Below are 16,616 nucleotides of genomic sequence, written 5' to 3'. Positions count from 1 at the left end.
AAGGCTTATATCGCTTTTAATTTTCTTAATATATTTATGTAAAAGGCCCATATCACTTTTGACTTTCTTCTCTTTCTTCTTTACATTATCTGAGTTATCTGTGTCTTTGTTCTCTAATTTTCTCTCCACATTTTTCATCAACAATTGTGCAAATATATTCGACAATCAACCACTATCGAACCCGAGCTAGAGCTGGAGCCAATGGAGCATGCCGATGTCAGATTACCCGACATCGGGTACTCAAGGATCGACGACGCGCAAAATGTGCAAATAGCGGCCTGTTGTCTACCGACATTAATCAGAGAAGACATGCAGCATACCAGCGCACCATTCGGGTGGATGGTCGACACAAGGCTGAACTACATCCCGACTCAGTCTTTGTCCCAACTTCAAGAGAATAACACTCAAGCAGACAATGTTCCGGAGTTCAATGTCTGCAACCGTCGCGAGATGGATAAATTGTTAGAACTGTGGGTTGCCACTTCGGAAGATCCGATTGTGGGAACTAATGAAAACGCGAAGAGGTTTTGGGAGCGGGTCACTGAAAGATACAATGCGGCCTAGCCGTATGGAACTGTTGTCTTCAAGCTAAAGATGCTTCACAATCATTTCAGACGAGCAAGCAAAGATATCTAAAAGTTCAGCGACATCTGTGTCAATGAAATAAGGCGAAGCAGTAGCGGATCGAGCGAAGCCAACGTTATGGCTTCGGCCATGCTTATCTTCTAAGAATACATCCACATAGCCTTCAAATATATCACCACTTGGAAGAAGGTTCGAAATCTAGATAATTGGGCGGGTGACACCTAATACTCCTCGGGGTCCATAATATAAATCTTAGGGATTCAAGACACATATGTTTGCCTTGGACTTGATCTTGTAAATATTTCAAATACCCAAATAACCCAACAAGAATTGAAACAATAAAAATGGTGGAAAAGGAAGAAGATAAAAGTGTTATGATTTAGATAGATGCTTGGAACTTATGGACCTTCTACAAAATAATGAAGACAACTCAAGATAACTTTTACCAAAGTAAGAATCTAATGGCTCCCCAAAAATAACAACACAAGAACTAGAATTGTATACTTTAACATTCAATTTAAGCCCGACAATAGATTAAAATGCAACCATAAGGGATTTTGGACAAATATTCAAAGATGAAGTGGAATGCTCTCAAATGGAGTCTTGGAAGTTTTACAATGTTCAAAGCTGATTTCTCACAACCCCTAGTCAAGTATTTATACCAGAGGCTAAAAATATCACAAAAATGGTGAAAAACACAAATACAACCCGCCCGGGCGTCTTGGCCAGTCGCTGGGTTGCTAGAACTGTTCTGGAAAATTGATCGGTCTCGGCTACTCATAGAATTGCCACTCAGCAAGTCGCCGATTCTGCACTGCCTCTATGCAGTTTCCGTAGAACGGCCATATCTCTTCCATCCGGACTCCGATTGAGGCATGCAAGGTGCTCCAGTGAAGCTCTTTTGCATAAAAAGATAATGGTAGTAGGATAAGAGAATTTGGACGTTATCTTGATAGGCAGAACACTAGAAACAAACCCCAGCTCTGACTTGGCTCCTTGTCGAGTCTTTACTTCTCCTTCTCTCGGTTTGGCGCTTTCTGGATTCACATCACTCCACCTCCAAACGGTCAAGATCACAAGCCAATCACGACGAGGACGGGGTTGTAGGCCAGCTCGTTGGAGCTAATTTGGGTGGTTCCGACTCTAGTATGACTGGGTTCGGAGCTGGTTCATGGCGTTATCCAATTGAGACGAAGGCAACGAAAGATAGCCAAAGGCGAGGACAAACGAAGCCAAAACGCCCCCAAGCTCCACCCCCTCCAATGCCTCCTAATTTGTCTATAATATTTGGATATTTAAGGGATGGAATATAAATTTAAAAAATTGGTGTGGGACCCATGAATAGTTAAGGGTCGGCTCACTACTAAGAGCATGGATGATAAAGTTAGGGTTTTGGTACCCCTTGCACAATTGAAGACTTGTAATATAAATAAATCAGACATATAGATCTATTTGACCAATTATAGGATTAATAAGTCTCATGTTAAACACAAAAATTGCATGCTAGAACACATATTTCATGCTAAGGAATTATTCCCTAATTCGTGAAAATACTATCGCATGGTTGATTGCTTGCTTTTCGTCACGTGTTTGAGAAAAAAATGATAATAAATACTTAAAGGGGAGAGAAAGTAAAGTAATAGAGAGAATAATGTTGATGAAGCTATCTTCTATATTATTCTCTCTTTTACTTTACTTTCTCTCAACTATAATTATTTATTATCATGTGCCCAAAATAACTGACAAAAAGAAATCAATTACTTAAGTTGGGATGGAGGAAGTATTTTTCTTCAAATTCAACTAACAAAACGGAATGTGCAAAAGCAATAATTGGAAGAAAGTAAACCTAACTGATCATACCAAGAATTTCCAACAGTGTAAATACGCTACTAAATGTTGAAATCAGATTAGAAACAAAAATAATTAAACTTAGCAACAGATATATCCGTTGTTAATACTAGATGATTAGTAGCTGAAATTTATTAAAGTAATTTATTAAAGTAGAATTCCAGCAGATATATTTTGCTACTAAAGTTATTTATCATTATTTATATATTAAGTGTAATCGTGTGTGATACGTGAGGAGCGAATAATATTACTTAGTACTGTATTAATTAATAACCTCATTAAACCCTAACAATGGATTAGTAATAGATTGGTCTCCTATAAATACTGTTTTCCTATATTCCATTTTTTATGTTTATAAATAAGATTTTGTAACGGATTATCTTTGCTACTATTTAAAAGCGAACACGAACACATTGCTAAATTTATTTATTTTTATAAATTTGTTTTTGTAATAAACAATTATTTAATAGCAACAGATTTGAGTGTTGAGTTGTTCTGTTACTAAATCCGCCACTATATATGGCGCACTATTATATCGCCAAAAATTATTGAATATCCGCTACTAATTGCCTTACTAAAATTTGCAACGGCCATTCCATTACTGATCGCTAGTGACAGTATCGGATTTTAATCCGCAGCTAAATTCCGCTACTATTTCGCGAGATTTTTGTAGTTACTATTTCATTGTGGATTGGTGCAATATGTAGGCAGAAAGCTCACTTGTCCCTTGACAAGATCATACCCAATCCGATAATTCACCTGATGCAAATTCCCAAAGATACCCAAATACCCCTCCGATGGCATCAGCGTCAAACAAACAATCCCTTTCTCCACCTCCAAAAAAATACTCTCTTGTTCCAAAACCAAGTCTGCATTCTTGAAATGAGCTGTGATCGCTGGTGACCAGAACCCATCCCCCTTCTTATAGCACATCCTGAACGGCCTTTCCTCTACGCGCTCACCCTTGACCGCACCATTGAGCATCGCGTCCACCCTGTCGTACATCTCATCAGGGACGAACGACAGTGTTGTCCCTGTGTCAATGATCATGTTTCCCTCGTTGGAGTCCAACGAGGGTAGCAACTCAGCGTTGGCGGCGATCCTCTCCATCCCAACGCTGAGTCCTTCCAATGTGAGGTAGTAGTATGTGTCTGGTTCTTTCCTTACTAGTGGTGTGGAGACGACTTTAGGCCCGGCTGCTGCCGAAGCTGATCTTGCTGGTGGCATTGGAATCTGGCAATGTCAAGCAGTAAGAGAACTTGCCCCCTATGGAGTTGTTTAGCTGGTTTATGATGGAGATCGGGCCGCCGCCAAGGCCGGCCATCCCCAACGCGGTGTCGCTGAAAGTGACGCCGCTATTGAAGCCACAGCCAAAGGCGAAGTTAGGGAAGGACACGCCTCCATCGAAGGTTAAGGTTTCCATTGCAAGTTCGCCTATGCCGTATGAACGTCGCCGTAAGAGACCTCGTATTGGAACGCGTTTTCGTCGCTGCTGCACGACGGTCTTAATTCGGGTGTGGTGCATTGGTGGGACTCGCACTGGACCGGACGGTAAGACGATGACTGAGATGGGTCGAAGAGTGGGAGAGTTTGGTTGAAGCACTCTGTGCACGGTTTGCATTGGGTCCATGTTAGGTCGCTTCCCATGTCAGCGATAACTAGCTGCTCGACCGGGGGCGTCCCGATATTTATCTTCATCACGTACTCATAGTTCGAAGGGCTGATCGGAGCGACTATGGCCTCTATCGATGATGTTGAATGCAAGGCCGTCAACGAGGATTTTCTTGAGAAGGAGCGGTTGACCTCGTCTCTTAGGCGCTGGAAACGCGTGTTGGAGGGGTCGTACAAAGGCGAATGGATCGAGTCGCGGTGGAAGAAGTCGAGGGTGATGCTGCCAGAGGATTCAACTTAGTATGTCAAGCAGAGGGAATAAATCAGAAGAGAGCGCAGAAATGCAGACATGGACTTGAGTGTTGTGTAAATGCAATTGAAAGAATTTGTGATAATGGAATTGCAAGAGTGATTAACACTATTTATAGGAAAATATTTGGTTAAAATGTGCATATATATATATTTTTTAAATATACTACCTCCATCCCTGAAAGTTTGACACAGTTTACTATTTTGGACCGTCCCTGAAAGTTTGACACACTTCACTTTTTACTATTTTTTGTAGTGGACCTCATATTCCACTAACTCATTCATACTCTCATTTTATTATAAAACTAATACTTTAAAAATAGGACTCACATCCCACCAACTTTTTCAACTCATTTTCCATTACATTTCTTAAAACCCGTGTCGGGTCAAAGTGTGTCAATATTTGGAGAATGAAGGTAGTAATAATTATTGCAATGATTCATTAGTTCGTTGCATGAAGAAATGAAATGCATGGTTAATTAGGGAAAATCTTTCAAATCTTGAATGAATTACTGAAAAAATATGACCAAAGTATGATTTTGTTCCTTACTTGGTGCAAAGAACAATTAGTGAGGTTGAGCTTCGAATGCAATTATGTTATCAATTAAGTTTGAAAGAGAAATTTGCCGTTATTACCTTCATGTTACGTACACTCATAAATATTCAGGTTTGGGACCAAGTTTTCAAATCACTGTCCCGTTTTAATCTACTTAGGACCCGTTTTATAACGTGGATAGGATATAACATGATAGTTAACTTAGGATAAAATTTTCGGGCCAAAGGTAGGATAGTGTATGGATAAAGATTTTAAGATGATGTTTTATAGATTGAATAATTCATCAGGATATTGTATCACATTCGCATATGTTTGAGATGAATTTTGATTCCCAAATAACGAAGAATCCCAAATTATGTAGTTGGAATTATGAGTCCGAAATGAAGAAGATTCAAAGTGGACGAAACATAGTAATCAGATCCAGTAAATTCAAAAAATTACACAAAGATGAAATTTGAGTCCAAACTGAAGAATCCCAAAATGGATGAAACATAGAATCGATTCCACAAATTAAACAAAGATGAATTTTGAGTTCAAAATTAAGAAGAATGCCGGTGGAGAAATCGATTCCACTGAACTAAACAACAAAGAGGTTGAATTCATCACCCCTAATTGATGCCTAAATCCAGAAATCGACAGCGGCCGTGGTGCTAATCGACTTAGATCCCCTTCGCCAATGTCGATTTTTGAAAAATCTCGGGCGACACCACTACCACTTCGACAATGGTGGCCGTCATGGTGCAAAGAGAGTAACTGGCGAGAGACATGAACGAGCCAGAAATTAGACAGAGAAGGGTGCTCGGAGATAGAGAGAGAGAGAGCGCATAGAAGGTTTGTGAATAGAGGCACCATTATCGCCGGCTACCGGACGACGAAATCCATGGCAAAATCGCCGGCGGCTATGGCATACAGAATGGCTTGTTGCATTGTTGCAGAGAGAGGATGGAGTCCCGTAGAGAGAGAAGGAAGGGAATGGAAACGAGAGCGATGAAGGAAATCCTGCAGAAACAGTAAATAAACCCTCAAATTTTGTTGGACTATATCTCTAGCTCAAACAGTGAAAATGGGCACTATTTGCGTCGGGCCGGGATAATTTTGGAAGGCCCGTCGGGCTTCTTAAAAAATAATCCAGACTATAAAACATTAGTTTTAAGTTGATTAAATAATCCAATCTACCCTAAACCCATCTATAAAACACGCCCTTAAAATAAAGAATTCAAGCGCCACATTGCTCAGTAGATCATACTTATACGACGTAATTTTAATGTTAAACTCATATTTTTAACAAATAAATTTGTGAATTTTTATGTCATATGGTAAACTCTTTTTCTTTTCGATTGCCAGCGATTCAGCGAGTTAATAAGACCAATATCTAAGATGAAATAAATTTGTTTAGTTTTCCTCCACAAATAAGGCCATTTAGACATTGATAAATAACATTGGATAAGCCGATAAGACCTATGATTTTTTTATAGAATTTGGCAAAAAAGCTTTACATTTTAGTCGAAGATAACAACTTTATATTATCAAAAAAAAAAAAAAAAAAAAGGAAAGCAGTTATCCAAACGTATTTTTATTTCCATATAAAAGCAAAATAGAATTAGTGAAAGTGTTGCACACTCTATTAACAATTGAAGAAGGGCCAGCCTGTCACAAATTTGTAATTCTAATAATAATACATACAAAGAGCTTAGAGATGTACGTAGGGTTGTATGATTTGTAATTCTAATATATTTAATATCGTGGAGAATGTATTTAATTGGACAGTATATATTCGTAATAAAATATTGAAGGCTTTTTGAAGATTATTGTCGGGCAATACATATATATTTTCAGTTGTAAAATATTTTCAAGATTTTGGATATTTAATTGTTCATTAAAATTATACTTCCTCCATCCCTAGTTTATAATCCTACTTTGACTTGCACATTTTAAGAAATATTAACAAAATTACTAGAATATAAGTGTCACTTATAATAATAAGTTTAATTTGCTAACTTAGCTAATTAAATAAGTAACACATTTTAATAAAAATATCAAATATAATTACATAAGTATGTCTACAGAAATTTAGATTGACATACTTTGTTTTTGTGTTGATGTTTATATTTAAATGTCAACACGAAGACAATTTGTGTTGACATACTCATATTATTGTATTGATATTTTTAATATAATGTGTTGATTAATTAGCAAAAGTTAGTTAGTATTTGGTTATACCCCTCAAAATCTCGTGCCAAAATAAAAATGTCTCAAATGCTGAGACGGAGGGAGCATAAGTTTGTTTTAATCTATAATTAACAGCTTCACTAAAAATTGACAGTTAGTCATATTTTGACGATTAATGAGTAAATATCATTCTAACTTAAAAATAAAAATAATTAAATAAAAAACAAAAAATAATCCCAAAACAATTTTTCTATTCACCTAGACTCATTTATCTCTCTTCCATTTTCTTTACACAAACCTTAAGTAAAAACAAAACAAAACATTATTATCTTTTCAATCAGAATTGAGCGCATTTTATATCTCAAGCGTCAACAACCACAACAATTAAACAATTTGGAAGACAGATAGATATCGAAATTATGTAGGGAGAAAAGTGATCAATAGTTTGATTCATATAGTGCTCTTCCCCAGTCAAAGTTATCGTGGATGGTTTCCCACTCCCTAATATGCCGATGTGTCGGGGCAAGCGCCAAAACTAAAGCTAAAATCATTAAGGATCAATCGGCGCCACTGGCGGAGCTACGGTGGGGCTAGGGAGCCCCTTGGGTCCCTCACCCGTTTGCGTAATTTCTATATATATTATATGTATACAATTTTGAACTTGTTAAGAGCTAGTGCAGTTGGTATGAATTTCGGCCTCATGTGTATGAGGTACTGAGCTTGATCCCCTCTTGGTGCATTCTATTATTTAGGAATTTGTTCCTTCTATTTTGAATTTATTTATGTTTTATAGATTTATATTTTATTAGATATATAATATTAGTAAAATTGATTTTAAAGCTAGTCTCGCAGTTCATTTACTTAATTTTTTCTTTTCAAATTAGTAATTTTTTTTTTATTTTCTCATATTTGTTTATATTTCATGGATTTTCTCACATTAGAAACTTCTATTGATTTTGTTTTACTAGTAATTTTGTACTCCCTCCGTCCCATAAAAGTTGAGTCGTATTCCTTTTTAGTCCGTCCCAACAAAGTTGAGTCATTTCCTTTTTTAACAAAAGACAAAACATCTAATCACTCTTACTTTATTCCATCATTTACTTTACTCTCTCTTATCTTTCCTACTTTTTTCATCTCTCCTATTTATTTAATATAAATTCTTAATCTCCGTGCCCAAAAGTTTTGTCTCAACTTTTATGGGACGGAGGGAGTATAAATCTTTTTATTATAAAAAATGATTTTTATAATTTAAGAATAGACAATAATTTTTTGATTGCATAAGAATTTAAAATATTACTCTCTCTGTCCCATAAAGATTGTCCCACTTTGACCGGGCACGGGTTTTAAGAAATGTAATGTAAAGTGAGTTGAATATGAGGTCCACTAACAATAAATGTGGGTCCTGCTTTTATATATTAGTTTTATAATAAAATGTGAGTAGGAATGAGTTAGTGGAATATGAGGTCCACTACCAAAAATGGTAAAAAGTGAAATGAGACAAACTTTGTGGAAGGGACCGAAATGGAAAAATGAGAGAATCTTTGTGGGACGGAGGGAATATATGATATTAATAAAATCAATTTTAATGTGACGCCCCTTATTACAAAATATATTGAATAGAAGATAACTCTTTGATGTAATAAATATGGTATTATTAGTAAAATTGGTGCTATACTCTAAAAAATTTATTCAGTAATTATTTTTCTCATCATCCACTTTTCACGCGTGGCTTTATATATTGCTCACATCCAAGCTATTTTTGTGTCGTTAACATTGAACATACTCAATAAATTTTAATAGTAGTTTGGGCCCCACCGTAAAATTTCTTGCTCCGACTCGGCGCATGCACCATTGCGAACATCATCATGTTTCTCTAAGCTCTTACGATGGTAATTGGTACATATTGCGACACATTTAATGTTTTCTTTTCATTTTAATTTGTATTAATTCCAGTCCTCGCTCTAGATTTCAAATTTAATTTGCTCTTATTATTGGGCTTTCGTATGTACTATGTGCTCTAACAACGTTCCTACGCACCTGTTGTTTAGGTGATTTTTTTTCTTCGATGATGTGGATCCATGTATTTTGTGATCCATTTCCCAAGGATTTACCCAATTTGTAGGTGATTGAGCTAATATTTTTGTGAAGTAGATTTTCTATTGTATCAATAATGGCAACCCAACAAGAATTTAGGAAACTAAGATGATCAAAACAAGAAGTAACATTGGATATAGTGGAAATTGTGATACATAGTCATTGATGAGGCAAGCTAAGACACTTACAACATACTAACATGCATCCATGGCTAGATCTTCAAGGGAACCACAAACCTCAAAGCATACCTCTACTTGATCCATGCTTGAACTAGCAATTGATGGAAATCCCATGCTTGAACTAGCAATTGATGGATTCAAGCAACCTAAATCTAGGAATTGGATAGAAACCCTCTCCAAGAGGAAACAAAGCTCTCAAGCATATAATTCAGCAAAAACCTAAGGAAAAGAAATGACATCAAGAGGTATTTATACTATGGGTCCAAAAATAGAAAGTTGGCCCATAAAATCTAAAAATCGGCATAATCGCCCGGTCGGGCGTTTTTCACATGCCAAAATGCCCGGCCCGTGCGTTTTCCCTGTCCCCGGGCGTTTTGCACAGTAAAAAACGCCCGGCCGGGCGTTTTTCCCGAAGCTCCCGGCCTTCTCTGCGCGACTTCCGTAAAACCGTCATAACTCCCTCATACGGACTCCGATTGGGATGTGCAAGATACCCACGCGAAGCCGTTTCCAAGACGAAGACAATGGTGGCAGTTTCATAGCTTTCGGATATCATCTCGATAGGACGGTTTTCGGTTGAATCCAGCTGTAGCTGAAATCCTTGACGCACGGCCTCCATGATCGTATCATCCTCCCCTTCTTGGAAAAGATTTGTCCTCAAATCCGAGTCTTCTCTATTCCTCGCACCCTCGGGAGGCCCTCTAGCTTTATTGGATCCTTGGCATGTCTTCTCTTTCATCCTTGGGCCCCAATCAACCCATGGTTCATGCCGAAGGGAGGACCCTTGACGTCGAGCACCCGTGGTCATATCATTCTCCCCTTCTTGGAAAGGATTTGCCCTCAAATCCGGATCCCGTACACCTATAAAATAGCACGAGATCAAATCAAATATCCATGTAGGATGATTGAGATTAAGACCACTAACGACTCTAATAGAAGTCACCATACCACGACGGTGGACACACTCTAACAAGCTTAACTAATACATAAGCTATGTTGAAACAAATACCCAGGCAATCTTTTGCACTGAAGTCCCAAACAAAACCATGTGATGCATAGTCTTTGACAAAATGACAATAAAAGATACCAACCCCACTAAACGGCTTGATTGTCATGCAATGAAAACAAGTATTATGCCAGACACAAGCTTCACACAATTTGACTCTTTTTCCCTCAAACATTTCCACATTATCTATACCCATGTCCTTCAACATCTTCGCAAAAGATTTGGCATTCTCATCAAGACAAGGCATATACAAGAAAGGGTCCTCATATGGTGCAAAATGGAAAGTTATCAAGAGAGGCCTGAGCACAAAAATCTTATTCTCACGCTCATGCAACGAACAATCATTTTCAATCATTACCACACCATTCTTGCTCAAATAAGAAGTTCTCTTCCATAAATTGACAAACTCTAGGTCAGGATATAGAGGAGGTTTATGATAATTCACATTAAGTTTGCAAGAAAGTGTCTCAACCAACAAACCAAGTTTATTACAAGGGATCTCACTCAATTGTCCCAACAATTTCAAGAAATGATCAAAAATATATGAGCAATGCATCCATATACCTTCATGCACAACATGTAGAGTAAGAACAACATCATGCATGGGGAACTTATGAGAAGCAACATCAAGTATCAAGAGAAATGTTTCCAAATTACCCCCACACAAATGCTCCAACAATTTTAAAATAATACCACAAACATGAGAACGATGCAACTTTATGTCATTAATCACAACACCATCCACAAGAGACATATGAGTGGAAAAATCCTTCACAAAACGGCCATAGAACACTCCAATCCCATTGAAGGGTTTAACCACTTTGCAATGAAGACATAGCAAACACCAAGTTCTAAAGTCATTATCCACGTTACTCTTCTTGGTCTTACTATCCTCACCCACATACACATGAAGCTCAAAATTACCAACAAATGAAAGCTTAGGCATCTTAGCATACAAGGAAGTCACTCCAACATTCAAGGTAGAAGCCACAAGAGAAATGTCATGTCTCTCAATGCTTGATTTTACCAAGAAAGGATCAATATATGGTGCAAAGGTAGATTTAGCATTCAAAGTTTCAAGCTCATGAGACCACTTTTTACACAAGACATCAATAACAAATTTATCAACACAAAGGGGCTTCTCTAATATAATCTCATTCAATGAAACATCACAAGGAGATAAGGATAGTGCACTTGAACCTTGGGCAAGGAGTTCATCCACTTGCCCTCGTTCCTCTTGTTCCTTCTCCGGGTGAGTAGTTTCCAAGCCATGTACAACATGATGCCTCACTTCCATGCCTTCAATTAAATTTCCTACAAATTCATGAACACAAAAAGACATAGAAGAAGTGTTAGTGGGTGAGTGTTTAGTTTCCTCACCAAGGGCAAGAGGCAAAGGATCATTTTGTGCCCACCCAAGGTTGACCTTAGAATCTAACAAGCACCCTTTACTCACTTGTGCTTGTGGTTTTTCTCTCATTTGATATTTTTCTTTTCTCTCACCCCCACCACTCTCTCTTGACTTTTGCACCTCACACTCTTGTCTTTTGTCACGCTCTCTTGGCTTTTTAGACTCACATTCAATCTCAAGCCTTTTCTCTCTCTCTCGTTCTTTTTCTCTACTAATTTGGATTAAGCTCATCGAAGAGGAGATATTTTCATATACATCAAGAGACTTATGTGAGATATGGAAAGAAGAGGATGTAGTCAAATTACTTGATGAGTTACCTCCACCATGTGGGTAGGTAGGCCTCAACCGAGCTTTATATGAGACTTCTTCTTCAATTGGCCTCTCAAACCCATTATGGCTAACATGATCTCTCACCCTTTTAGAATGCCACTATCCATGAGACTTGGGAGCTCGTTTCCCACTATATCCTCTATCAAGCCCATCTCCATGGTACCTTGATTCATAGTCACCTTTAAAATGGCCATGAGCACCATTTCTTCCCCTAAACCGGTCATTCTCCATGTGATTGACTCTATTTCTATCATTCCCCCGTTGCCATCCCTCATACACCACTTCTTCCATCATCTCCTCCGGGGCAACATTAGGTAGATGGTTACCCCTAGAAGTAGGAGTCCTAGATGTGCGGCCTCCCTTCAAGGTGTTGAACTCCTCAAATAATGTGTTTTGGGCGGCAAGCATGCGGGCTTCGGATTCTTTTGATTGAGCAATGGATTCTTTTGCTCGCACATCCATTTGGATCATCATCTCTTGTTTGAATTCCTTCATCATGCGGGTCATCATGCTCACAAGGTCCCCATCGGGTATAGGGTGAGTCATGCTTGTTTCCTCCCCTTCCGCACTTGTCCCCGCCATTTTGTTGGACCGGGTGCGAGGAGGCATAGAGTAAGTACCTACAAATCAAACAAACACTAGGAACTAGTCCTAGAGGTTAGTAATAAAAGAAAGTAGAATTTAAGAAGATGAACTCAACCTTGATGTCCCAAACCCCCCTCAAATCACTCCCCAATAACTCTCGTCAAAGGCTTAGAATATTGTGAGAAAGGTGGATTCACTCACACTTACAACTCCAATTCCAAGATTTAAGTGTTTGAGGTGGATCAATCAAGGTATACTCCTTGGTCAACAAAATCAAGAAGACAAAGCCATAAACACATATTAGCAAGATGCAAGTCAAAGAAAAACAAACAAGGGGTGACACTTTTGCTGAAATTTGGCTGATCTTTATGATTTTTTTTTGGTATAGATTCCCGCGCCCAATTTGGATGAATTTTGGTGGATAGATTCTCAAACAAGTCTAGATCAAGGCTAAAATGGCCATATATAGTCAGATTTGATGATTGGATATGTTTTGTATGGTTTTCCCCAACTATGCCAAAACAGGGCAATGATGTTAATCTCCACGGTTAACTAGGCAAACGAACGAATTTTTTGATGAAATTTTGCAGGTACGTAGGTCACATAACATAGATTGATCAATCCGATCATCCCAACAAAACAGAGCAAAAACAAAAGACAAAAGAAAAAATAACCCAACCCAAAACAACAATAGATCAAACACCTAGTGGGTACTAGGCTCTAGATACCAAATGATGTGGATCCATGTATTTTGTGATCCATTTCCCAAGGATTTACCCAATTTGTAGGTGATTGATCTAATATTTTTGTGAAGTAGATTTTCTATTGTATCAATAATGGCAACCCAACAAGAATTTAGGAAACTAAGATGATCAAAACAAGAAGTAAGATAGAGTGGAAATTGTGATACATAGTCAGTGATGAGGCAAGCTAAGACACTTACAACATACTAACATGCATCCGTGGCTAGATCTTCAAGGGAACCACAAACCTCAAAGCATACCTCTACTTGATCCATGCTTGAACTAGCAATTGATGGAAATCCCATACTTGAACTAGCAATTGATGGATTCAAGCAATCTAAATCTAGGAATTGGATAGAAACCCTCTCCAAGAGGAAACAAAGCTCTCAAGCATATAATTCAGCAAAAACCTAAGGAAAAGAGATGACATCAAGAGGTATTTATACTATGGTTCCAAAAATAGAAAGTTGGCCAACAAAATCTAAAAATCGGCATAATCGCCCGGTCGGGCGTTTTTCACATGCCAAAATGCCCGGCCCGGGCGTTTTGCACAGTAAATTTCCCGAAGCTCCCGGCCTTCTCTGCGCGACTTCCGTAAAACCGTCATAACTCCCTCATTCGGACTCCGATTGGGATGTGCAAGATACCCACGCGAAGCCGTTTCCAAGACAAAGACAATGGTGGCAGTTTCATAGCTTTCGGATATCATCTCGATAGGACGGTTTTCGATTGAATCCAGCTGTAGCTGAAATCCTTGACGCACGGCCTCCATGATCGTATCATTCGAGATTGAAATATGCATGTGATTGATCTTGGTTTCTCTGTTCTCGTTCATGTGCGATTAATGTGGTAATTAATTTGATCGATTTCTAAACCTCGCACAAACAAAAAATATAAATCTCTCTTTTTTGGTTGATTTTTTAATTCTTCTTTTTTATCATGCTAAATTTTATAAGTTCTTGGTTGTTTTTCGATTTAGAAGTTGTTCTTGGTTTTTTGTTCATTTTAAAACATGCTTGACTTTTTTTTCAGTTCTTGTCTGATTACGACTTGGATGTTCTTTGATTTTTCTTGATCGTTTTTTGTTCTTGGATTATACTAGTTGGGTGTATAAGATGGCCAAATTCTGCTTTAAGTATAAGTGGAAGAAATGGTTAGGTGTTAGCAAGCAATATGATATACTCGAAATCATACTTTAAATATAAGTGAAGATTGTTAGAGTTTGAATACTAAAAATAGCTTCAAGCATATGTGTAGTGATACAATCACTCAAATGCGTGTATACAATACCCTAGATCCATTTCTATCCCTAAATTGGGATATCAATATAATGGCTTATTTAATAATATTTCATGCATTAAATAAATAGGTCAAAGGCTTCTGCATTGTTGGCTGAGTAGTAGAATAGGTCCGCATTACGTGACTCAACTTGTCCCTTGCAGAAGAAAAACTTTTTCACGATCTAGATAAGTTTTGACTACCTATCGTGAAAGGATGCAATGTCACTCCGATAAATTTTTCTTCTACAGAAAACTAACGACACTGGTCTGGTAAAGCTTTGAATATGATCTAAAGTAGCACTATATCAGTTTTGCTATTTAATGAAAGATATGATCTTGGAAGTTTAGTATATATAACATAGAATTTATGTAATTTCATCATACGCTACTTTGACTTATGTGCATGTTTTTCGTAACTCAAAAACATGATAAGTGGGTAGCATATATCGGTAATGCTATTACATTGATTTGTGTGCATGCATGGTATGGTAATATTTCCGAGAGGTGTTTGGAAAAAGGATTTATTATTTAGTAAATTAGCCAGTTGGAATTTAATTTCATGAACAATAAATAGAATTTCAAACTAGATAACTTTTTGGAAAATATAATAAATTTAATTCAAGTCTATAGCTGACAAAAGAATTAATTTAGCATTACAACTACTTGTAAGTATACATTTTAACTGTACAAGGAAGAAATAGTATAGCTAAAGGTCGGGGATATCGAACACATGGAATAGAACTGCAACTGACTATAATGTACTAAGCGTCATATACTATATAGAGACATAGAATTTTAGGATTAAAATTATGACACTAAATAGAAATAAATAAAGTAAAAGAAACAGAGTACAAAACAAATAAGATAGAATTAGACAAATAGTGGAATTTCAAGGATAATGATTTCACTAACTCTTTAGTTATTCTAATTAGCTCTACCTTCATCCGACTCAAGTTTTACTACAATCTCCCTATCATGCATCAATAGTCATGTCACAAATCTTGTACGAACACATAAGATAAACCAATCAAAGCTATCACCGATCAGTGATTTACAATAATCAAGGTAACATCCAATCAATTGAACATAAGCTCAGGATATAATCAAGCGCAACGAGTTCTAAATATTATACACAAAAAGAATTACATAAAAGTCAATTATTATTGATCCTCAAAATTATACTATTGTTTATCTGTCCATAGACAAACGAACTAAAACAATAATTAAAGCACAAGACATAAAATAATAAACAAAACCCAAGGTTGAATCTTGAAGTCTTTAGTCTCCTCTTATCTTGCTTCAATCTCCAAGAATGATAGAAGAATTATGGTACGAAGTAGAGAGGGAAGAGCAGGCTCCCCAATTTTAGAGGCTATGAATGGTTATAATATGAGTTAGTTTATAAGGTATTTATAGGCTTGAAAAAAAATGAAAAAGATTTGGCTTCACATGGTAATATTTTCTTCCCTTCCTTGAATTTCCGCCTAAATTTCTGTAAGCTTTGACTGCACTGCAATGCGTTTGTAAAATGGTCATAACTTTCTCCTCATAAATGCATTTGAGATGTTCAAGGTACCCACACGATGCTCTTTCAAACTCACCGACAAAATGGGCTTGAACTGGTTCATCTCCACATAAATTCAGCGGACCGCTGATGAGCGAGTCGTTGACTTCTTCCTGGACTCTCGGCACTCTTCTCAGTGATTGTTGGCTCTTAACCGACCGCTGGTTTGCTCAGTGGCCACTAACTATGACTCAGCTGACCGCTGGGTGGTGCAGTTTCTTCAGTTTCCAGAATTTGACCTTTTTCTGTCCTTTTTAAGCTCTATTTTGCACATAACTCACAAAACGTCAAAACACCAGAATGAATAAAATATAAATGGACATGATTTTTAAGTTTGACACTTAAA

General features: G+C 37.4%; 1 pseudogene; it reads right to left on the bottom strand.

Annotated features, from left to right (window-relative positions):
• Positions 1-3,114: 3,114 nt before the first annotated feature.
• On the bottom strand, positions 3,115-10,712 carry LOC148931172 (aspartic proteinase CDR1-like; annotated as a pseudogene).
• Between the last annotated feature and the right edge of the window lie 5,904 nt (positions 10,713-16,616).

Source organism: Salvia hispanica, chromosome 3 (assembly GCF_029641045.1).
Source record: "Salvia hispanica isolate PSC_SH4W2 chromosome 3, Shi_PSC_v1, whole genome shotgun sequence".
Taxonomy (NCBI): Eukaryota; Viridiplantae; Streptophyta; class Magnoliopsida; order Lamiales; family Lamiaceae; genus Salvia; species Salvia hispanica.
This window is presented reverse-complemented; position numbering and strand designations above follow the sequence as displayed.